Below are 24762 nucleotides of genomic sequence, written 5' to 3' on the forward strand. Positions count from 1 at the left end.
CTTACTTCGATCACTATTTCAACTCAGTCTGCCTTAGTATACCGAGACGAAAGTTTACATTTGTATCCTGTAAAGTATAGAGTTTTAACAAAGAGGATTGGTTATACAAGTATCTACCGAGGAGTATCTATAAAAAGTATCTGTAAAAGTAGATAAGACGTGTCGTCCCGGTCACCTATCGCTTCATGAAGCACTCCAACTGACGATCGATTATGTAAACCTTATTCATCTCATCACTTTAATGTGTTTCACAGCGTCCTGGTGACCCCCTGAACACGACGGTATGAAACCCTTGAACACGACCGAACGACCTTTGTATACTACGGTACGATCGTTGGGTGTGATGGCCTAGCCGTTGACTTGATCCTTTATGGTCAAATTAAAGGTTGTGCCATTGTCCCTAAGGGTCGTACCGGCGTGCTCAAGGGTCGTACTTTCGTCTTGACGACTAGGATATAATAATAGCCATACAAACTCGAGCAGTAGAGACGAATAAATGGGTAAATAACCCAAACCATCGACGTCAGAACCTTCGATAGTCACCTCCCCCTCCCTGACCCCCTGCCCTTTAGAGGGTATGACAAAAGAGCATCGTTGATGAGACGGTCTGAACAAGAGCGATCGGGTTGCGTCGATCAATGGAGGCAAAAGCGATCGAATCCCCCTTCCCTTCCTGTCAACTGGGGTTTGGTCCGGGGTATTGTTGACGTCAGTGTGTCCTCCTCCATGAAGCTGTGGATTGTTTGCTGCTTGGCTTGTTTGCATAGTTTGCAAATGGCTCCTATGGTCCCGATCATTGTAGATGATTTACTTTAGGCATACAGTTGGCTGACATGACCACCAGATGGTGGAGGGAGACTGATTAAATTATGATAGACAATGTAGGGATGACGCATATGAGCATTTAGGTGGTTTGATGTTATAAACGCGGGTGTGTTAGGAAAGGTATTTGCCGCACACCAACCCACTTACACACTACACATATTGCCATTAAGAACACACTTTCACAGCATCCACAGCTGGACCACAGCCAACATCGCCCACACCAAACAAAACCAAGAACGCAGTTTGTGCACATCATTCTCGCCTCCAACTCTCTCCCACCCCCTACTGTCTCACTAGACCTGTCCCCTCCAGGTTGGCCAGTCCACCACGCTTCCCCTCCTGTCCCACACCCTACTGTCTCACTAGGCCCCAGTCCCCTCCAGGTTGTCCAGTCCCCCAGGCTTCTCAGTGTCACCCTAGAAGATAAACTAAATCAGAAGGAACACGTCAGCGCCATCATCAAATCCTCCAGTTCTCGTCTCTCTATATTTTCCGTAGACTTAAGATGTTAGAAAACACTCCGCGCCTGAACACAAGAACATATACACTATTTTTATTCTTCCCGACGCACCCACGCCTCCTCCGTCTGGTCTCCCTCCCTTCCTCTCCACCACACAACAGGGCCTGCTATAGAGAGGCGCAGAAAAGGGTATGCAGGGTCATGCGTGGTTCCCCTTAACGCTACACTTCATGAAGCTCAGAACACACACTCACGTACCCGAACCGCATCCACCAGCTCGGAAATAATCACAACATCACTCCACCACCGTCACCTCCTGCTACCAGAGATCCGTCGTCCCCTAGTTGCAGTTCGTTACTACAACCATGTCAGATCTATACCAGCCGGTTCCACCCGCTACAACAACAACCTAACCAACTGTGAACATCTACAACAGTAAGTATAACCGCGTTATAACCTTCTCTGCTTCTATAACTTCCATCATTATGTTCTGAGAATTTTCTCTGTATATTTCCAGCAGCTTTACGTTGCTGGAAATTCACCACCCACCCACCCACACACACACACACACACACACACCTACTGACCCAGGATGGTATATTCATCAGCAGTTTGATGTCTGCCTTCAGGAAGTACATGGAAATGGTGGAGAAAACTCAGCGAAGTGTAAGCAGGACGGAGCCAGAAATGAGAGAAGTGAGTTATGAGGAGAAAGGAAGCTCCCGCGGTGCAGACACGGGAGGAAATGAGGATATGAGAACACATGAGAGCGACCCAGGGGCCGCCATTATGGGAATATAAACTAACTCGGTACTTAAGAAGATATTCCAGAAGATAAAACCTGGAATGATACAGAGCCGTCCAGTTCTTCAGCAAGGTACTCGAGGATTCCAGGAAGAAGATGAGTTAAGAGTATATCACTGGAGACACTGCTGGAACATGCAAGAGATGTGTGTGATCAAAATGCGTTTCAGTCAGTCAAAGCGGCCTGTACCTATTATGATGAGGTAATTACACATGTAATCACATGTAATCACATGTAATCATACATTCGTATAAAGACGTGTTGTTTATGGACACATAATTCGCGAGGTGTGCCCTCCAGCCAGTGTCTTGTTCCCTTGGTTATGTAGTCACCTCTCACCACTTCCTTCAACTGGGCCGCCATGTTCATCCCCTCAGGTCTGAGGCACGAGCCGCCCCCTGTGGCGGAGATGACCCGGGGGGCGTCGTCCAGGTCACCTCGGGGTCGAGAGGATCCTCAAGACACAGAGGAATGTCGGGTTCAGGCGCGCCTCAGCCCTCGCTCTACCGGCCGCAGCTCCTCGGCCAGAGGCCGTGGCTGCCATTCGCGACTTTAGCGAAGGATGTGTTTGTGGCACAAGTCCTTTGACACGAGCCGCGACTCCTGCAGGATAGAGTGTTTCCTCTGGTTTCCCAGAAGCCGTGGGAATTCTGGCCTCTAAGTACAGGTGGAGTGTGGGTTTGTTTACCCTGGCGGCAATGTTGCCATGACACCGGCTCCCCATAGTCAATGATCAGACAAAGGTAAGGCCAGACGTATGATATATGACCTCCCTCGTTATCTTTACTATGAGACAGACTCGAATGATTCCCTTAATATTCGTCATGAAGTACATATGATTGTAGCGTATTGGTCTTGGATTGAGTATGCTTTGAGAGTGTTGATGGCGAACTGGGCTTGTATAGATAACAGGTTGTATCGGTATGAGAGTTTTTCCCGGCCACCTGACGGTCGGCGCCATGATGGTTAGTTCAGTGCGCTCCCTGAGCTTGTTTTGTCCGGCAGCGGTGTGTTTGAAAACCTCCGTGCACGAAAGTGTGAGTGAATTCCTTGCACTATCTACGCTCAGTGCTACAGTGTAATTGATCGTTGAGAACAATAAACTAATCCACAGGATTAACTCAGATATATAGTGTTGTACCCAAGGAAAAAAAATGAGGGGTATTTTTTTTAATATATTTTGCTTCGGGAGTTTTAAGCCACGAGTTAAAAAAAAAGAAAAAAAAGATCAAGTGGGATATACAGATGTTACTTTGTGCAGTACACTAGTGAAGGAGTTCCGGCGTACGGAGCAGATGTGCCAAGAGGTGTTCAGTCACGCTGCACCGGACTCCAAAGAGGAGCTGCCCCCCCACGCCTCCTCCTCCTCCCCCTGTTGTTGTTGTTGTTGTGAAGTAGAGACAACACAAACACGACCATAATTGTCCTGATTGTTATACATTTTAATTGTATCATTGATGCCTCGTGGGGTCCCGGTTGGCTGTTATGTAACAGCTATTTATCCAGTCACAATTACTGAATGGTTGTTACGGTCATTTAAATGGGATGATTTCTCATAATTCGCTTATGGGAATAAACTTGTACACGGTTATGGAAGATAAATGATTTCTTTTTTTTTTTACAATTTATTGGATTTCAGGAAAGACTTGGAATGCCTTTTCTTGTGGTAAATTGGAAGATGTTATCATTGTTTTATGTAAACTTTTAGTTTTTGAAGTACAAACATTTTTCTATAAACACAGTTTCCATTTTTGTTTATTAAAGGATTTTTTGTGGAAAGACACACGACGTGGAAGAAGGATCGAGTCGAAACAGAGTCTTGTGAATTAATAATAACTGAGTTACCGTTCATTTATCTGTATTCAGGCGTCATATGTATATTCACAAGGTTTATTGGGTTCACAGCATATTATATTTGTTCTTGTTTATTCAGTTGTTTGGCTGTATGTATTTACGTAATATTTATATGTTTGTTGGTTGTGTTGTGAGTATAAGGCGAAGGATAAGGTTAAGTAAGAGGAGGTAAGGGTCAACTGCCGCCGGCTCCTGCTGGCAACACTGTATTGTACACTCTTATTATGCACGTACACACACACACACACACACACACACACACACACACACACACAGACGCGCGCCGGCCCAAGCACGTACACACACACACCAACACACACACACACACACACAGAGCTGGTGTGTGTGTGTGTGTGTGTGTGTGTGTGTGTGTGCAGAAAGTTATAAGACATAGTACATACATACAAGGTTAAGAGGTTAAGCAACATTTGTAAAACTCTCCATAACACATGAAAGTAAAATGTATACACACATATTTACACTTTAGAATACACTTACACTTTTACATACACTTACACTAGTGCACACACAGGATAACACCTTTAATCACTTACATCCTCGAACACGTATATGTATACACACATACACATACCGTTATGCATGCATACACCTATGCATACTTGCACACACAAGCTGATGCATACACAGTTACTGTATACATACCGACCAACGCACATGTTCTAACATAAGCACAAGGATTTACACACACACACACACACACACACACACACACCCACACACACACAGACACACACACACACACACACACCCACACACACACACACACACACACACACACACACACACACACACACTACCTTTCCTACTTTAACGCACACCTTGTACACCAAACACTCCCCCCAACACCTTGTACACAGTAGGGGGGGGGGGGGGTTGTCTGTTACAGCGCCCCTGGCGGCCGGTGGCTGAGGCTGACGGGCAGAGGTGTGGGGGTTGCCTCCTCAGGTTGGGCTGCACACTGGGGGGGGGGGGGGGGGTGGCCGGGGCTGGCCAGTGCGGGTTGCCTACTGGGGTTATCTCCACCTGAGCGGGAAGAGGAGGTTTTACCCCAAGATTATTCATTCAAGTCAAAATAGATTTTTTTAAAGTAATTTATTCAGTCAAACTGTAAGGGATGACAAACAAACAAACAAACAAACAAACATTCGTTTTTATAAATTTTGATTAACTGATCAACCGATCAACGGATCAACTTGATCAACAAGAACATAAGATTGAAAATCTTGTGCATGATTCTCTCGTGGCTTTCCCCAGAAGCAGACGATACACCAGTTTGCATTTATTGGTCAGTTTATAAATTCTGAATCAAAGTAACGTTTTTTGATACATGTTTAAGAAGTTCCTCTGCAATATATTTGTTTCTTTCGTACTTGTCCGTCGTTTCCTGCGTTAGCGAGGTAGCGCCAGGAACAGACGAAGACATGTCTCATCCGCTCACAACCATTCCTTCCTTATCTGCCATGTGTAATGCACGGAAAACCACAGCTCCCTATCCACACCCAGGCCCCACACACCCCTATCAACTCCATATATATATGTGTGTGTGTGTGTGTGTGTGTGTGTGTGTCTGTGTGTGTGTGTGTGTGTGTAGTCAGTTGATCGTGACGTCAGTACAGTTAGGTAAAGACTGGAGATGTTGAAGGTAACTGGTGAAAAAACCAGTCAGGATTCGTCTGTGGCCATGTTCACGTGGCTGACCTTCTGGTATATAAGGCTGGTCATCGTGGCCTGGCTGGCTGGCTGGGTGGCTGGGTGGCTGGCTGGCTGGGTGGCTGGCTGGGTGGCTGGCTGGGTGCCTGGCTGGCTGGCTGGCTGGGTGGCTGGGTGCCTGGTTGGGTGGCTGGCTGGCTGGCTGGCTGGCTGGCTGGCTGGGTGGCTGGCTGGGTGGCTGGGTGGCTGGCTGGGTGGCTGGGTGCCTGGCTGGGTGGCTGGCTGGCTGGCTGGGTGGCTGGCTGGCTGGGTGGCTGGGTGGCTGGCTGGGTGGCTGGCTGGCTGGCTGGGTGGCTGGGTGGCTGGCTGGGTGGCTGGGTGCCTGGCTGGGTGGCTGGCTGGCTGGCTGGGTGGCTGGCTGGGTGGCTGGCTGGGTGGCTGGGTGCCTGGCTGGGTGGCTGGCTGGCTGGCTGGGTGGCTGGCTGGGCTGGGTGGCTGGCTGGGCTGGGTGGCTGGCTGGCTGGCTGGGTGGCTGGGTGGCTGGCTGGGTGGCTGGCTGGGTGGCTGGGTGGCTGGCTGGGTGGCTGGCTGGGTGGCTGGGTGGCTGGCTGGGTGGCTGGGTGGCTGGCTGGGTGGCTGGGTGCCTGGCTGGGTGGCTGGCTGGCTGGCTGGGTGGCTGGCTGGCTGGGTGGCTGGGTGGCTGGCTGGGTGGCTGGCTGGCTGGCTGGGTGGCTGGGTGCCTGGCTGGGTGGCTGGCTGGGTGGCTGGCTGGGTGCCTGGCTGGCTGGCTGGCTGGGTGGCTGGGTGCCTGGCTGGCTGGCTGGCTGGCTGGGTGGCTGGGTGCTTGGCTGGCTGGCTGGCTGGCTGGGTGCTTGTCTTTATAGACTGCTTGGTGCCCGCATGTTCCTACCTCCTCTTGAATACGTAAAGAGAATCTCTCTCTCTCTCTCTCTCTCTCTCTCTCTCTCTCTCTCTCTCTCTCTCTCTCTCTCTCTTTCTCAGTTACTAATAACTCGAAAGTGATAAAAACAGTTATCTTAATTAGTATTCTACGCTTTTCTTAATATGATTTAGAGACTTGGCTCAACAAAATAATGGAGGAAGAAGCTTTTTACAGGACATATATATATATGATCGTGTGTACGTGAAGTGGGCCAGGGAAGGCGGGAGGAACGGCTATATATGTGCTTAACAAACAAGAAAGTAACAATAATGAGTAATATTACCCTCAAGAAACTCGAACTGATCGAAGTGAATTTCCCAACAGTAACAGAAAAAAATTATTGTGGCTTCAAGATGTTAGACACTGAGCTGGAGGAATGTATTGCGATGCTGCTGGTCGTAGGAGGGGTGACGTAAACTTAAGAGAGACGTGAAGCAAGAGGGACGTGCACTGGAGACGTGCATATCCATTTTGTTAAATGTGAGGAAAGACGGGCGAAGTGTGGATGTAAACAAACATGGTGGAGTAGTAGATCGTGAGATGAGACGACACAGTTTAAGAGATTAATGAACTTATGTGAATCATTGGATTTAGTGCAAGGTAATTATATGCCAACAAGATACAACAATACATTGGATCTAGTCCTAACAAATGCTATGGATCTGTTCACAGATACTGAATTGAAGATAATCAGAACATGTCACAACATCAGGGAAGGAACTGCAACCTACACTATAAACATCGAAAACAGAAGGTATGGTACAGGGGAGAATGTTGTAAGTCTACGTAAGGGATTTAAAGAAGCTGAAATAAAGATCAATAATCACAGAGCAAGAAATAGATAAGAACTGTAATCTGAAGATAAGATAACCTATAATGCATCAGGATCACTAAGGTCGTGAACATCAAGTTATGAACATCAATCGAAGATCTTCAACATGAATTTCAGCTGTTCAAGATAATTCTCAGACCATACACGCTCTCACTACACATGTGATGCATAACAACATGAAATACTTTGAAAAGATGAAAGAAACATGAGTCAGAGAATACCATGAAGGATAGTGAAGTAAGAGTGATATAATAACAGGATTACTGAGGTAACACAGCATCGTACACCAGACCAGCGATGTTCTCAGACAGACAGACAGACAGACACATAACACGGCCAGTGACGATAATGATGAGACAGAATGGAAATGACAGTAGTGTGGGACAGGTACATAAACTGTCAGACGTGTCACCAATACACAGAGGAGAATCTAAACTGCGCAAACACCATAGATTCATGATGAACTTGATGTAAATATGAAAAGTTTTAGAATGATGAAGTAGATGTTGAGACATGCGTAACCTCACGAATGATGGTTAATGTAGATTTGTATCTGGCGAAAGTACACAAGTGCACTATCAAAGTATATAAGAAACTATAATATAAGGAAGGAGATAAGATACTGTCTTTCTTTGTAAACCACAACATTCTGTGGTGAAAGCAGTGACACAGAACATAAGACATGAATTGATAATTCAGATTCGGGAGATGTAAAAAAGAAGTAGTGAGCCTTAGAAAATGGAGCATGGAATACTTTTGTTTTGTATGGTCACCATCTTGGTAAAGTTGATAGTCAGAAAAATTGAGAAAGACTTCAGCAAACTTGAGGGAATTGAATATGAAGTATCATGAGAAATGAAATGTACTCGAAGCTTATAGTCTAGGAAAGGAGAGAGAGGCACATAATACTCCACTTGTAGCAAGACAGACTATGAACCACGGACAATGGACGTGAACTTATAAAGTCACAACAAGGAATGAACAAGGACAGTTAGGTCTGCAATAACGCCATGAAATATAAGAAAAAATATGTGTGCTCGTACATGAGAATTCAGAAAAAGGTGTGTAACTAGTATTTACCGGTCGGTCATGTGTACAACCTGCGTGGATAAATGTAAAGGATTTTAAGAGAAGTTTGAGAAAATGGTTAAGAGCAGTCCCAGACGTACCCAGGGTTGAGGCCCCCCCACAGTGCGCATGGCTGCACAGAACAGTTAAACAAACTAGACGTAGGTTGAACCCGACACGTTAGCTCTGCTTAGTGGCAGAATAGCGTCGTTTCTCTCTCTCTCTCTCTCTCTCTCTCTCTCTCTCTCTCTCTCTCTCTCTCTCTCTCTCTCTCTCTCTCTCTCTCTCTCTCAGTGGTGTTTAGAGTTGATTGGAACCATGTGGTATACAGGGGGAGACGTGCTGTCAGTGGACTGAACCAGGGCAAGTGAAACGACCTGGGTAAACCATGGAAAGGTCTGTGGGGCCTGGAATTAAATAGGGAGCTGTGGATATGAGCGGATGTGGCGTTCTTCCTCTTCTTCTTCTTCTTCTTCTTCTTCTTCTTCTTCTTCTTCTTCTTCTTCTTCTGTTCCTAGCGCTACCTCACAGACAAGGGAGATGGCGTTTTTGTACACATATGCACGTATGAACCTGGTTATGTCTACATGTAAACACAAACATGATGCACTCGTATGTGCATACGCAAGTCCCTTCGTCTGGCGTACACACCCACTCAAGCCTCAGTGGGGCCTTTGGCGTACATACGCACTCTCTAGGGAGCTCGGGGTCCTTGGCTGCCTGAGCTGTGTGTAAGTGAGGTGGATTGGTCCTTATGACCTCTGTATGGGCACGTAATGTGTTATTGTCCCGACGTAAAGTGACTCTCTCTCTCTCTCTCTCTCTCTCTCTCTCTCTCTCTCTCTCTCTCTCTCTCTCTCTTTCTCTCTCTCTCTCTCTCTCTCTCTCTCTCTCTCTCTCTCTCTCTCTCTCTCTCTCTCTCTCTCCAAAATACAAGGCTACACACATACATAATTATTAGTCACCTTCTCTGCGTTTTGAAACCCCTGTATGGCCTTACTTAAAAAAGGGTTTCTTAAGAGGGGGGTTTCATCTTTGAAACCTTACTGGGGTCGTTTGAGGCATTATAGTGTTGTATGTTTCCATTCATATCACTACAGAATGTTTATAGATATTTCCCTGGTATTATAGATCTTTCTCAGAGTGTTTGTATCCCTGATGATTCGTTATGTAAGAACATATGAGCCAGACGCCGGTGGATTATTTAGATTACATGCAAACATTTCGCCTGAATTATCTTTGTTAAATCACGTTTTCTTTTAATGTTATTTACATGTTAATTTTAACATGAGCAGCTGCTCGCACGTCATCAACGTGATTATTTTTATTTATCTGACTGTGAGCTGTCGATTGGCCTGCTAAAGATATGAAGGTTTCCCAACTGATAAGGAGATAAACTGATAAGATCTTGGTGTATTGCGTTCCATCAGACTGTTCGGGAATGTTGGAAGGTAGTCTGTATTTACAGTTGTGGTGGTCGTGTACCGTCTGGGTCTGTCATAGTGGTGTTAGTACCGTCTGTACCTGCCATAGCACCGTCTGTACCTGCCATAGCACCGTCTGTACCTGCCATAGCACCGTCTGTATCTCTCATAGTGGTCACAGTACCGTCTGCACCTTTCGCAGTGATCGACGTACCGTCTATACTTGCCACCGTACCGTCTGTACCTGCTGATGTAGCGTCAGTACCACACCATTGTGTTCATTACATCGTCCTTGGGTGGGGTTGGCAACACTGGGTGTGCGACCGTTGGCTTGCAGTTGGTTGAGTGGGAGGACGACCATTGACATGTGGGCAGCGCTGACGACAGATCAGTTGTCGACCCTCACGATCGTTGTGAACCTTCCGTCGTGTCAGAGGCAGCTGTTACACCCTGCTGACGGCACAGGGAGACCCCCGGGTACCTGTCTCATCCAGCTAGAGAGACAGAGAGTGTCTGGTCTCCTCCCTCTGTCTCCACACACAGAAAAACGTTACTTTGATCTTAGAAAGACAAGGTAATTTTTGCTTCCCTTATTGAGTGAAGGATCGTTCGTTCTCACTAGGTGAACGTTCCGTTCCTCTCATATTTCCTCGTTAGACGTACGTTCTACCCCGCCTGAGGGACCGTTCCTGTGTTATCTTGGTAATGCGTTCCTAACTTTTAGGTGTATGTAAACGCTCTTCCTCGCGTCACCTTCCTAACCTGGTGTTTCCCTTCCCTCACCCTGGAGGGAGCACCTCAGATCACGTACAGCTTACCTTATTACTGGAGGTGTGACGCCGTAACTAGCCTACGAACGACCCATTATGAAGGGGGCGTTACGGCGTCACGAGTTCCCACGTGACGCGTCGCGGTCCATCTGTTGCTCAGTGGCGGGGTAAGCGTGGCGTGGGAGGGATGTAGTTAGCTGTATGGAAAGTTATGGGGACTGTAGGGAAAGTTATGGGATCGACAGGGAAAGTTCTGGGACTAACATAATAACTCTGTGCGTTTAAGGCAAGTTGTGAGGAAGTTATGAGGTGAGTTGTAGGGGATGTGAGGAAGTTGTAGAAGTTGTAGAAACTCCGCAGGATGTCTTAGGGACATTTAAACTCCTCCGTGGTCCTGGGACCTATAGGGTGTTAGGCAATCCCTTCTAAGGCGTCCGTGACTTTTAGTCTGACATTTGGTAAAGGTATTTAAGGCGACTGGAAACTTAAGGGTTGGAGCAACAGACATGTCCCTCCTTCAGTGGAACACAGGATGTGTGGGTTGGACAGATTTGCTGCGGAAAGTAAGCTGACGCAATGTCTTAAAGTCCCAGTTGATATTGCAGTAAAGTGACCACTAATGACTGTTGATGGTGGGAGTTAGAACGACACTGAGGGAAAGTTTAAACACTTGAAGGAATAGAAATCCTGAGATACTTCATAAAGGCAGTGGCGAGTTTTCCTTACATGTCGGTGTGTTCTCTCCTCGAGCGTCGCCCCGAGGCTTCGACACACTGCTGCTCCGAACTCAGGTGCTTCGAACAGACCAGAGAAAATGTCACGTACACTTACAATGTCGCCTGGAGAACAGGAGCCATTACGGGTTAGTGACCCTCTTCAGAACTCCAACCACCTCGTCTCAGGTATGGCCCATGTATACATGACATTAACTTCGTTATCCGTTATTTAAAGCGTCGCACATTATTGGTTATGATCGTCTCGGGCGAAGCTGGGTGCTTCGTGGCAGCGATGCCTGACGACGTGTGTGGAAATGAACGATTTATTTGTTGTGTGGAGCCTCGTCGTGGTGCGAGTGTGTTGTTAGGCTGGCCAGGGTAGTTCATGGGGAAGCCAGATAACAGAAGACTTGATAGTCGGTGAGGAGAAGGAGGTTACCTGCAGAAGAATAGTGATGATAGACAAAGTTCCTGATCCAGATAGATGGGGAGAGGATTGTGAAGCAGAGGGGTTCCTCCTCCCTGTCCACCACTCCCTCCCTCACTATAACTAGAAGGAGAATAGCTATGAAGACCTTGCAGTGCTGTAAGAGTATACTGACTTAGAAATTTTGTTGGGGAAAAATGAATGGAAAACACGTTCTAACCTAATTACAACCTCTGGGTAATCTAGGAGAAAAGAACTTTAAGTCGCTATCCTAAATATAAGATAAAGTTAGGAACTTATTGTGCTGTCACTTTTGAAGAGTCTCATTCTCTTGCAATTGATATAATTAGATGATATGTTTAGCTGTGATTTAGATGTGTTGATTTTTTGTTCTGACGAGGAGGTGGAGCCATTGATAGATCATCATTGTTATGTGTTTGATTCTTAAGTTTGTTGGGAAAATGTTGAACATTTATGGATTGAGAATTTGGCGAAAGAAATACAACGAATGTTTGTAATCTTTTATGATTATCAGATGATCATTGTTGGTGTCATCAAGGAGGAACACAGATTTCGTAACTTTGTTTTTGTGGCTGTAATTCCCTTTGTGTTGTAACTTTATATTGGTTGTGAGTGAACGTAGGGGGGCAAGGTAATATATTGTCCATTTGAGGGGAGGGACTGGACGCCCCTGCTGCGGGAGGAGAGGGCCACACGTCCTTGTTGCAGGAGGAGAGGGCCACACGCCCCTGCTGCGGGAGGAGAGGGCCACACGTCCCTGCTGCAGGAGGAGAGGGCCACACGCCCCTGCTGCAGGAGGAGAGGGCCAGACGCCCCTGCTGCAGGAGGAGAGGGCCACACGCCCCTCCTGCAGGAGGAGATGGCCACACGCCCCTGCTGCAGGAGGAGACGGGCACATCTGGCTCCCCGCACAGGTGCAGTGTGACTTTTAGTTTCCCTCGTCGTCAGCCTCAGGCCAGAGATGGACGACCTGTTTGTTTTGCTTCACCGTCCACTGAAGGAGACGGTCTGGAACACTCTGGGGTCCTTTTTTTTCCCCTCCCTCATCTGACCTTAACTCCGGAGTCCTTTTTGTGGTTTCAGGTGAAGTTTGTTGGTTAGACACCAGCAGTACGTGAGGCTGGGGAGGTGTGGTAGGTTCAGGAATGTCTGCCAGGGATATGGTTCACATGGCTCCGTCGCCAGCCTGATCTTTTTTTTTCACTTTCGTGTGAGTCAGTTTCTTGCCTCCTTTTGTGTGCCTCTGAATATCAAAGCATTTTCTATTCATCATTGGCGATGGAATAATTGCTTTTAAGTCTCGGGGGAAACTTTTAAGTGTGACGTGATGTATTGTTGTGTTCTTGGACAAGAGGAGACGCTTTCGTTATCTGAGTGTTGTGTTGGCGTTAAGAGCTGAGATTAATACGGCAGAGAATGGACTCAGTTCTTTTGTTTATGTTGAGTTATTGAGCTTTGTTCGCTGGTAATTCTTTCATGGAACTAATGAACCATTGTGCTCTGGTGCTTTACTGGGAGCACGACGATACGACCCTTGTGCACGACAGTACGACCCTTGGGCACGAGGAAACGACCCTTGAACACGACGATACGACCCTTGAGCAAGACGGAACGACCCTTGAGCACGACGATGTGATCTTTGCGTACGAAGCTATGACTCTTGGGTATGATGGCTTGGCCTTTGACCTAACCTTTAATGGTTGGATGTAAGATCAAGCCCAAATGTCCAAGGGTCGTGCCGTCGTGTTCAAGGGTTTGAGCAAACTACCAGGTCTTCATGTTGTTTCTTGGTATTTTATTGAAAATGACGTTACAAAAATAAACAGTTTACGTGATAATTTACGTGATTACATGTTCACCAATGTTTTCTTCTCTCTTCTTTTTTGTCATTGTTATTTACCATTGTTTTCTCATATGTCTGGTGTTGTTACATGTTTTTTTATTACTTTTTATGTAAGATGGAGCCACAGTGCGACCCCTTGCCATGTTTGAACAAGTGGTGTTTGACCTCTCGCGTCAGCTTAACTCTGGGCATTTGTTGTTCGAGCTTGGAGTGTGTGAGTGCGTGTGTGTTTACGTCTCTGGACACGGAGGGTGTGTGGGCAAGTGTGTGAGGAATTCTGGCTTCGGTGGTGTTGTTCAACAAGATGTTGGTTCCAACTTGTGCTGGTTCGTCCATCTCGTCGTCCACCACACACAAGACCTGATCTGTCTCTGGTTCGAGAGGGAAGCTTCAGCACTTGGTCCGCCTTGTGTGAACGCAGGAGGAACTTCAGGTTTTGGTCATTGGCTTCAGGGATATGAAGAGATGATTATTCGTTACAGTAAGGATAAAGCTGAACCAGAGGGCAGAATGAGGGTGACTGAAGGTGTCGTATCCAAGTCCAGCTGCACCTACTGCTGGGTCCAGCTGCACCTACCGCTTGTATGGCTGTTACGGAATAATGTAACTTGGTCAAGTGTTTAGTGAGGTGGGAGGAGAGGAGAGGGAGGAGGGGGATGATTGGGCTGGTGGTGTGTCCTTCCCTCCCTAGGGGCAGGGGGGGGGGGGGGGGGGACAGTCTAAGGGCTCTTGGTAGGGGTGGAGATTGAACCATTGAGGGAGGAGGTAGGGAGCTTGTAGGGTTATCCCCAACATCGAGGGAGGAGGGGGGGATAGTGGGCATTGGAGGTGAACTCCCCTTCCCCCCATGGTAACCCCAGCCACGTTATGTAACCCCCCCCCTCATCGCTGGGGTTGGGGACGTGAGGTTGACGGTTAAGGTAATGACTCATTATGATGATCTGTGTCTCTATATCCAGTTCTCTGTCTGACAGTTTTATTTGAAGCTTACAACGTAGTGTTGTGTTGTGAGCTCACACGACAACATCTTCCGTATACGTTTGCTAAAATTAGAATATTTTTCCAGCATTTATTATGGCTGTATTAAGTATTTATTGCAAAGTTAACCTCAACATCTATGCTGAGGTTGCCCTGTGGTGGCTAGGTTCGCCCCTATGGTTGCTAGGATTGCCCCGTGGTTGCTAGGATTGCCCCGTGGCTGCTGGAGTTGCCTCGTGGCTGCTGGGGTTGCCCCGTGGCTGCTGGGGTTGCCCCGTGGCTGCTGGGGTTGCCTTGTGGCTGCCCCGTGCCTACTGGGGTTGCCCCGTGACCGCTGGGGTTGCCCCGTGGCTGCTGGGGTTGCCCCGTGGCCGCTGGGGTTGCCCCGTGGCTGCTGGGGTTGCCCCGTGGCTGCTGGGGTTGCCCCGTGGCTGCTGGGGTTGCCCCGTGGCCGCTGGGGTTGCCCCGTGGCCGCTGGGGTTGCCCCGTGGCTGCTGGAGTTGCCTCGTGGCCGCTGGGGTTGCCCCGTGGCTGCTGGGGTTGCCCCGTGGCCGCTGGTTGCCCCGTGCTGCTGGGATTGCCCCGTGGCTGCTGGGGTTGCCCCGTGGCTGCTGGGGTTTGTCCCTCCCGCAGCCGTTGTCTGCTCAGCTGTGTCAGTGGAGCTGAAAAGCTGACAGCTGCATCACCCGTGGATTACGCTGATTGGATAACACTATTTGAGCCGTATTTTCTCCCCGGTAATTTTGTGTCAGTGTGCGCAGTAATGTGGTTAGAACAGCAGGGTGGCGCAACGTGTCCAGGCAAGGAGCAGACGTTGTGAATGTCGATGTGTTTGGCTGTCCTTCGTGAAGATCGAACCTGTGATCTCTCCGTTGAGCAGCGAGGCGCTGTATCACGAAGCCAGGGCTGGTTACTGGTTCTTAACCTAACCTAACTGTTGCGGTAACCACCGGCAAAATAACTGGGATAATTTTTTTTTCTTTTTTTTGCCGACTGACGGTAAAGATTTCGGTATATGAATTGTTTTAGTGTGTGGTAGTGTGGTGGTTGTGGTAGTGGTGTGGTGGAGGGGGCGTGGTGAAGGGGGTGTGGTGGTAAATGTGTGTGGTGGTGTGGTATCCCTGGTGGTGATGTGTTTCGGTGGTGGTAGCGTTGTGGTAGTGGTGGTTGTGGTTGTGGTAGTGAAGGAGTAGTGGTGGTGGTAGTGAAGGTGTGGTGGTGGAGGTGGTAGTGAAGGTGCGGTAGTGAAGGTGTGGTAGTGGTGGTGGTAGTGAAGGTGTGGTAGTGGAGGTGGGTGCAGACCACAGGATGGGTTGTGGAGTTCCGGTGTGAACCGCCCTCCCTCCCTCCCCCCCCCCCTCATCCTTCCCTCCCCTTCACCCCCCCGACAGGTGAGGCAGGGGGGGTGGGGGGGGTGAATGGCGGCAGCTGCTCTTGCCCCCCCCCCCCCCCTCCCTCCTCCTCCCTCCTCGAGCCCCAAAGCTTCCGGTGTGGGGGGTAACCCCCTCCCCAGTCCCCCCCAGGGCTGCCTGCGCTGCGAAAGACTAATTTACCTGAGGGAGTCACGGAGGACCAGCCCTTATCTACCCTCGAAGGATCTACTTCATAAGGAATTGCCCGACTGAGGGTCATGTGGTAGACTGGTGGAGGTGCTACTCCGGCATGGTAGACGGTTGGAGGTGCTACTTCACTGTGGTAACACTTGGAGGTACGACTCTTGAGCACGACGGTACGACCCTTGGGTATCACGTCCATTCTCTAGCAGTCATGTGAAATGCACCGAAACCACAGCTTCGTTTCCACATCCAGGCCCCACAGACCTTTCCATAGTTTACGTGCCCTGGTTCAGCTCATTGACAGCACGTCGACCCCAGTATACCATATTATTCCAATTTACTCTATCCCTTGTACGCCTTTCACCCTCTTGCATATTCAGGCCCCCATCCAGTTTGGTCTCCTTGTTCCGCTTGCTTCTTCCGCTTCTGACATATATGTCCTCTTTGTCAACTTTTCATCTCTCTCTCTCTCTCTCTCTCTCTCTCTCTCTCTCTCTCTCTCTCTCTCTCTCTCTCTCTCTCTCTCTCTTTCTCTCTCTCTCTCTCTCTCTCTCTCTCTCTCTCTCTCTCTCTCTCTCTCTCTCTCTCTCTCTCTCTGATCCGTTCCTGTGCAGTAATATGTAGGTTACAGAGCAGCTCTGGTTGGCTAAGACGTTCAGCGCTGTATAGAGGATATTGTTCCAACCGAATATGGTCTTAATTGTACCAGACATGAGTTGTTATATTTTTCTTGGTGGGTTGCCATGTTAACATTACTCTTTCAAACATTTTGTTTGGGGTTAAATTAGGAAAAGACTGAATTAGCTTCTTCGATGTAATCAGTGTAGACGTGATACAAACGAAGACATGGACGAGAGTTCTTGACGAACTGGCATCCATATCGACCACGTATTTTGACCCACTTAACATGCAGAGAGGGTGTAAGGGGCGTAGCCACCTCGTTAAATACTTATATCAGTAACAAGTAGTTTGATAATCACCTAAAAGGTAGCCAGCAAATAAGATTATCATACCTACTTTTTACTGGGGTTATGATACCCAGCCACTGGGGGTTATCATACCCAGCTACTGGGGTTATCATACCCAGCCACTGGGGTTATCATACCCAGCCACTGGGGTTATCATACCCAGCCACTGGGGATTATCATGCCCAGCCACTGGGGATTATCATACCCAGCCACTGGGGATTATCATACCCAGCCACTGGGGTTATCATACCCAGCCACTGGGGTTATCATACCCAGTCACTGGGGTTATCATACCCAGTCACTGGGGTTATCATACCCAGCCACTGGGGTTATCATACGATACATAGAAAAAATTGTTCGTAAGATAATTCGTGAAGCGTCGGGCTTGGCCTGGGAATCCGGGATGCTGTTGTCTTTCGTAATTTTCCAGTGGACACAAATACCACACAGGTTTGTGGAACCATTTACGAATCTTTTAAACCTCTAAAAACAGAGTCAGCAAAATTTCCAGCATTTGCGACCTAAGGTTGGTAAGTATGAGAGTCAGAAAGAATGAAGATTTCCAGAATGTAGAATATTTGTGTTTGTTTTTCCAACTGTGGTTTGAAATTCAGGAATATGATCAAAGTTTGCCTCCAAAGAAATTCGACCATGAACACTTCAAGCAAACCCTGACCTCGAAAACTTACAAAATAGAAAATCATTTTATGGAAATATTGAAGGAAGGTCGATTTTTTGGAGAAAAATCGCAAACAAAATTATTTTTCAAATTGTAACCTCAGAACTTCACTAAGACCTTAGTGAAGAAATGTGATCCATCATGAATAAGATTTACAGCGATGCTTGAAAACCGCTTCGAAAGTATTAAAACCTTGGTTGACTTACGTCTCCGGTAAAAGTATCAAAGCCTTGCCTTAACCTTGGTGGCTTGGCCGTCATTCACGGAAAAATTGTCTTTGTGTCACGCGAAGATCAAAGCTCACCAGACTTCAACGTTCAACCTTACTACGTGGAAGCCATGGTCAGGTTCGCTGGGCGCATCTTAACACAGTTATCTTACGTTTTGGTCTTACAATTATCTGTTGATTTCAAATTTATGACAACTTCCTAAAGTGAACATGGAGGCTCATGGAACAAGATTGTCAACGAAAAACTTATGGATGGCAATGTAGAAAAATGTGGAATTATTCAGAAATCACAAGGTTGTGGACCTGGTCGTCTTGATAACCTTACCTTTAAAGTTTTACATAAACATCAAAGGTCATTTAATGAACTGCAGATCCGTGAGTACGGCCAGCTTATGTTCCAGTGGCCAGTTCTCAAACCCCTGTCCATTACACCGGATAACAGGACAAAAACAGGACGGATAACCCTCAGCTGTTCCGTGAAGACCATAAAAAGAATGGTTCGAGGATGGCCAGTCGAGTACTGCCTGGCCCCACACACAGCAGAGTACAATAGGGTGGATAATCCACTTGGCCTTCCTCAGACCACCGTCGCAAAAAAAATCAAATTTGTTGAAGACACAAGTTTTGGTTCAAGCATTCATGTTTCCCAATGGAAAGTTAAGGACATAAAAGTCGTTATTCATACTGTGTTCAGCATCAGTCGGTCTTGGGGCTGTTCACTTTACGAAAAAAAAAAAATAGAATGGCTGTTCAACGGCTCGGAGCACGCACGAACATCGCTGCCAGACGTATGAGCAACTATGAGATTTTATTATAAGTTACTTTTTAAGAAATTTTATTACTATACAGTGGGAAGATATGAATGAGTCATTTGTGTGTTTGTATTTTAACAGTAAAATAATTATCCTTTTGTGTTTTATCTCGTAATATGAACTTCACGGGTCGTATTGCCTGAGGAAAAATATCTTCTTGGAAAGGGAAACCTTCCATCCTGTCTCTTTTGTGTATTAAGTAACGTAATTTGAAATTGGTGACGGATGTAGCTTATTCGGAAGGGACTTTGCCATTGTTAACTTGGAGAGAACTGAACTGCTTCCCCAAAGCACAATGCTGTAGACAAAAATAGTACCCAAACAGGTGAAGGAGAGCGAAATGTAGGCTATACGTCGGTTGCATAACACTAAAGAGGCAACATTAACAATAAGATGAATTGCTGTTTGCTGGAGGACGAACTACACCTGTAATAGTTTAAGGTTGAAGCTTTCTATATTTTGTATATATTTATCTTCAAATTAGAGGGCTACGCTCGGTAAGACTCGAGGATTAGAGGTGGACGTGTTGCTCACGACTGTACACCACTCCATTGTTGTGTGCATCCCTAAAGGTCAGATCCAGTTGTGAATTTACCTGTCTGTCAACGGTTGAACTTAACACTCTTATTGTGCATCGAGCACCGTATGAATATTGTGACAGATTACTTAAAGATTAATGGAGAGAATAACATAGATGTGGTAACCAGGGGATGTTGCAAATTGTAATTCTGGGAAGGAGGTCAGTGATTGGTGGGTGTTGGCGGTGGTGTTGGTGGAGCTGATGCGCCGGGTCATGTCTGGGGTGATAATGATGCTCCTCCACCCTTGCCACATCTTATAATGCCTCTATGATACTGCCTCTATCATGTAGTCCCACATGGCGAGATGTCCTCTTCACGTACACGATCATTTTCTCCGCCTGCGAAGAACTGAACATTGGTCGAGTGATGCGCTGGTGGTGGCGGAGGTGAAGCTGGCGAGGATGATTGTGACCGAGTGGTGCACCGGTCTGATGGGTGATGGTGGTAGTGGTGGTGGTGATGTTGGTGTTGGAGATACTTCAGCAAGGTCACACCACGTGTGGCAATACCCTTATAATATTACCTCTGCCAGGCGAGCCTTGCTAAGGTGTTCGGCCAAGCCACACGTACATATGAGTCTACAACGTTGCCACATGTCGGGTTATCTCACAGGCCGTCTGTGCATGTTACAGATCCGGACGTAATCATATTTCTCCCGAGATAATGTTAGTTACGAGGCCTCTCTGTTATGGGTGAAGAAGACGATGCTTGTTGAGTGGCGTTAGGCCCACCGATGCCTGTCTGGTGTGTGGTATATCATTATGCTCCTCCGTCTACCGCCACATGTTGCCAAGGTGAAGACAATCAGTGTATGTAAATCATAGTTATACTGATACTCTAATGGTCTTATTAGTGAACCAGTCTATTCTAGTGGAACAATATGATATAGTCACTTCAATTTTTTGTTTTCTCTCGTTAGTCAGACATGACTCCTCCCAAGACTATCGTACGTTGATATTAGATCATAATGTGTCTTTCCACTCACATGTTGCTATAAGACATTCGTCACCTAACTCGCCATATGACGTAATGCTGCCTCGTAGCCACCTTATTTATCTGTCGGTTGAGAAGTCTGAGGGGGTGTTGATGGGGGAGGAGCCTCCTGCTTTACTGTCGTGTCTCCATCTGTAGTAGTTTATGGAGATGAGAATTCTGTGTTTGTATCACATGTCATCTGTAATGATGGATGAGGAGGAGCCATCTGCTGTACTGTCTTGTTTTCAGTTATATTTCAGAAGTGTAGGATGATCAGGTCCTCCGGCTGATCATCTCGTCAAAGACCATCAGGTCTTCTGTTGTCTGGCCTTTCTGTGTTCCATAGAGTATTATTAGTGACGTGTCTGTCTCCATCTGGGACGCTTTTCACGTCGGCTCCAGCACTGTGCCATCCACCACCTGCCACCTATCCCAACATCGCCTCAGTATAATGTCCCAACATCACTTTACCTGTGATGAATCTTAGGTAGTGATGTGGCATCATGAGAGTGGGGCGTGACCTTATTAAGTCTTGCTACTTTTATTACGTGGAAAGCTTGAGTAGCGCGCCACTCGCCCTTGATCCACCAGAGGGGGTGTTGGGAGGCCCGTGGGAGAGGGTAGGCCCCCCAGAAGCGAACTCAGGAGGCGGTAAAAGTTAGCGGGGCAGACTCGTGCTCAGGTAGACATCTGCCGGGTATATCGCACAGGGCTCGCTATGGTTGAATCTTGTTACCTCTGGATGTATAAGGTTACCGGGTATGTTTACCCTGTGATGCATTAGATTACGTAAGATAAGATCAAGATATAGTTTCCAGAGTCGTCGAGAGGGTGAGGAGGGGGATTAGATTCCATATTATATGCCTTCAGTGCTGCTTCGTGCTGATGAAGGACGGGTTTGTGTTCACATGTCGTGTGGATGTCGACGGAAATGTGTTAAGACGACTTGTTAAGGAGGATTGAAAGCTGACGAGACAATAATGTACCTGTGAGATGTATGTGGATATAGGAAGAACGTGAGGTCTACTGAGAAACTTAATGAGGGAGATGGTGTTAGGATCTGACGAACAATGGTTTCAGAAGTACTCATCAACTATCTAGTTGTCTTGTTTGTTGTACGATAATCATATGCATAACTGCCTGATTTACTCGTGTCTAAAGTCTCAAAAAAATTGTATCGAGCAGCAGAGAAAATTAATACAGTTTCAGGTAAACAAGTAGATTTTTTTTTTTCATTTCTGAGAGGTGGTTGTTCGATAGACAGTATCAATGTGCGTTGACGGAACGTCAGAAAGACCTTTTTATTTTCCTGCAAATAAACAGTAGATTAAGATAAAACTCGTCCACAAATCGAGGTAATCACACGACGGCAGATTATGACGAGCAGATGTGTATAATGTGGGCCATCATCTGAGTCAGTTAACATCCCACTCGTGCTGGGGTGAGGGTAAATGTTAAGGGCGTCTGCTGGGTGTATGGCCCTGGTGGCGTGTGTGTGTCTGTGAGTGAATTTATGAGTGTGTGTTTACTTGTTTGTCCGGAGACAGAATACGAAGTGAGTACAGGACCACATTAGCCTCCTTAGTATTCTCCACCACACCACCACCACCACACCGTCGTCACACCACCACCACCACCACCGCCACTGTCGGTACCCACAACTTTCACCATCATCCCTCGTCCACTCCCAAGCTCTGGCTCGCCCCTCCCGCTGCTGAACGGTACCCAGGTGTTTACCTGACCCACACTTGTACTCCTGGAGGAGGTAAGTTCTCCTCCCTCTCTTCAGGAGGAGCGATGTCCTCCTCCCCTTCTGTCTCCTCAGGAGTCAGGTCCTCCTCCTCCGTCCTCAGGAGGAGCCATGTCCTCCTCTGTCTCCTCAGGAGGAGCCAGGTCCTCCTCCACCGTGCTCAGGAGGAGTCAGGTCCTCCTTCTCCGTCCTCAGGAGGAGTCAGGTCCTCCTCCACCGTCCTCAGGAGGAGGGAGGTCCTCCTCCACCGTCCTCAGGAGGAGGCAGGTCCTCCTCCACCGTCCTCAGGAGGAGGGAGGTCCTCCTCCACCGTCCTCAGGAGGAGGGAGGTCCTCCTCCACCGTCCTCAGGAGGAGGGAGGCCCTCCTCCACCGTCCTCAGGAGGAGGCAGGTCCTCCTCCACCGTCCTCAGGAGGAGTCAGGTCCTCCTCCACCGTCCTCAGGAGGAGCCAGATCCTCCAGCTGTGGATAGAAAGAGACATACTCCTGTTATTCTGAAGGTGGAGACGTTCCTGTGTCTGTGGTGAGTGAGGGAAGGCAGCAGGAGGTGTGCATGACTGGGAGAAACAGAAAGACACGAGGAGGCAACGGTTCTCGTGGCTGCAACTCCCTTTTTGAAGGAATGTGACGTTTGTTTTTGTAAGACGAGAGAGATTATTCTTCAGATATCTGCTGACGGGTACGTTCAGGGGTTCCTTGTGGCTGTGGAGGAAGTAGAATGAAAGCCGGGATGACCCGGGTCGTCCACCTCATTTGCATATTTTCTTTTAAAGTACCTGAACTTGATGTTGACTGGTCCAGGATGGTACCGTCGTGTTCCAGGATGGTACCGTCGTGTTCCAGGATGGTACCGTCGTGTTCCAGGATGGTACCGTCGTGTTCCAGGATGGTACCGTCGTGTTCCAGGATGGTACCGTCGTGTTCCAGGATGGTACCGTCGTGTTCCAGGATGGTACCGTTGTGTTCCAGGATGGTACCGTCGTGTTCCAGGATGGTACCGTCGTGTTCCAGGATGGTACCGTTGTGTTCACAGGGTTGGCGCTTGACTTAAGGGGTCAGTGGCTGTATAAGTGGCGAGATGATCGAGTGTAATGGATTAATTCATCTTCGTGAAAGAGTTGATTCATCACATATTTGGGTCTGATTCATCTTACTTAACCCTTTAGGCTTGAGTGCCACACTTCAGGAGGATGACTTTAACCCTTTGAGTTCACTTACAAGTTCTTGAGTTGGTTTGATTAACCCTTCCAGTATGGACTTAACCCTTTTAGTACAGAGATTCCAACCCTTGACTACGAAGCCTGAACTCATTCGGTACGAGTTTCGACCCTTATGAATAAAGCGGACTTAAGTCATTGTAGTGAGGTAGTTGAATCATCGTGCTCGTGTTGGATTGGGTGTGGGTGGTGGGGGTGTTAGTTAGGGGGGGGAGGGGGTAAATCATCGTTCCGTCATCCACATTAAAGGTGGGGGGGTGGGGGTGGGGGGTGAGGGGGCTGCATGACGTGTCATGAGGACCCTGGCCGCTGTCATGAGGGTGTGGGGAGGGTAGGGTCTGTAAATTCTTCTGGTTCGCTATCTCGTCATGAGAGAGAGAGAGAGAGAGAGAGAGAGAGAGAGAGAGAGAGAGAGAGAGAGAGAGAGAGAGAGAGAGAGAGAGAGAGAGAGACCCATCCTCCAGCAGCCTTTCTCTCTCCCATTGGGTCTTAAGTGTGTGTGTGTGTGTGTGTGTGTGTGTGTGTGTGTGTTCAGGCACAATACCCACGATCGGTTTTCTATGACCCATGTCCTCCGCGGCCAGCGGTCCCTGCCCACATCTCGTACAAACAACCAAGAGAAAAAAAATTTATGAATTGACTTATATAAAAAAAAGATCCAGTTTTGTAAAGGTTTTATGAAATGTATTGTGTAAGACCTGGAGTCACTTGCTGTGTATCATGGAACATTTCCAGAATGGAAGCCACGCCGACTTGTCCATCGATCGATCTTACATCCCGTTTTCTTTTATCTTTAACGGCGGTTCGCGTTGACAACGGTATCAGCTGGGCAGCTGAATGAAAACGGGAAGTTGGTAGACCCCCCTCATGGCGAACGATAGCAGGGAGTGAAGGCACGATAGCGGGGAAGACAGAGTTACAGTAGCAAAGGCTGGCTGGCAGTAGTTTACAGTAACTTACAATAGCTGGTAGTTACTTACAATAGCTGGTAGTTACTTACAATACCTGGTAGTTACTTACAATAGCTTAGAGTGATTTACTCAAGTTGAAAATCATTTACAATAGCCGAACATTGATTTACAGTAACGTGCCATAACTTACAATAGATTACAGTAGCTGACGATAACTTATATAGCTGACAGTAGTTTACTATAGCTGACGATAACTTACATCAGCTTATGATAACTGACAGTAGTTAACTATAGCTGACGATAGGTTACAATTGCTTATGGTAGCTGACAGTAGTTTATTGTAGCTGACGATGACTTACAATAGCTTATGATAGCTGACAGTAACTTACAATACCAGCGAGTCACTTACAATTGCTAACACTAACGAGATATTTAAGCTTAATATAT

This window comes from Panulirus ornatus, chromosome 27, assembly GCF_036320965.1.
Source record: "Panulirus ornatus isolate Po-2019 chromosome 27, ASM3632096v1, whole genome shotgun sequence".
Classification (NCBI taxonomy): Eukaryota; Metazoa; Arthropoda; class Malacostraca; order Decapoda; family Palinuridae; genus Panulirus; species Panulirus ornatus.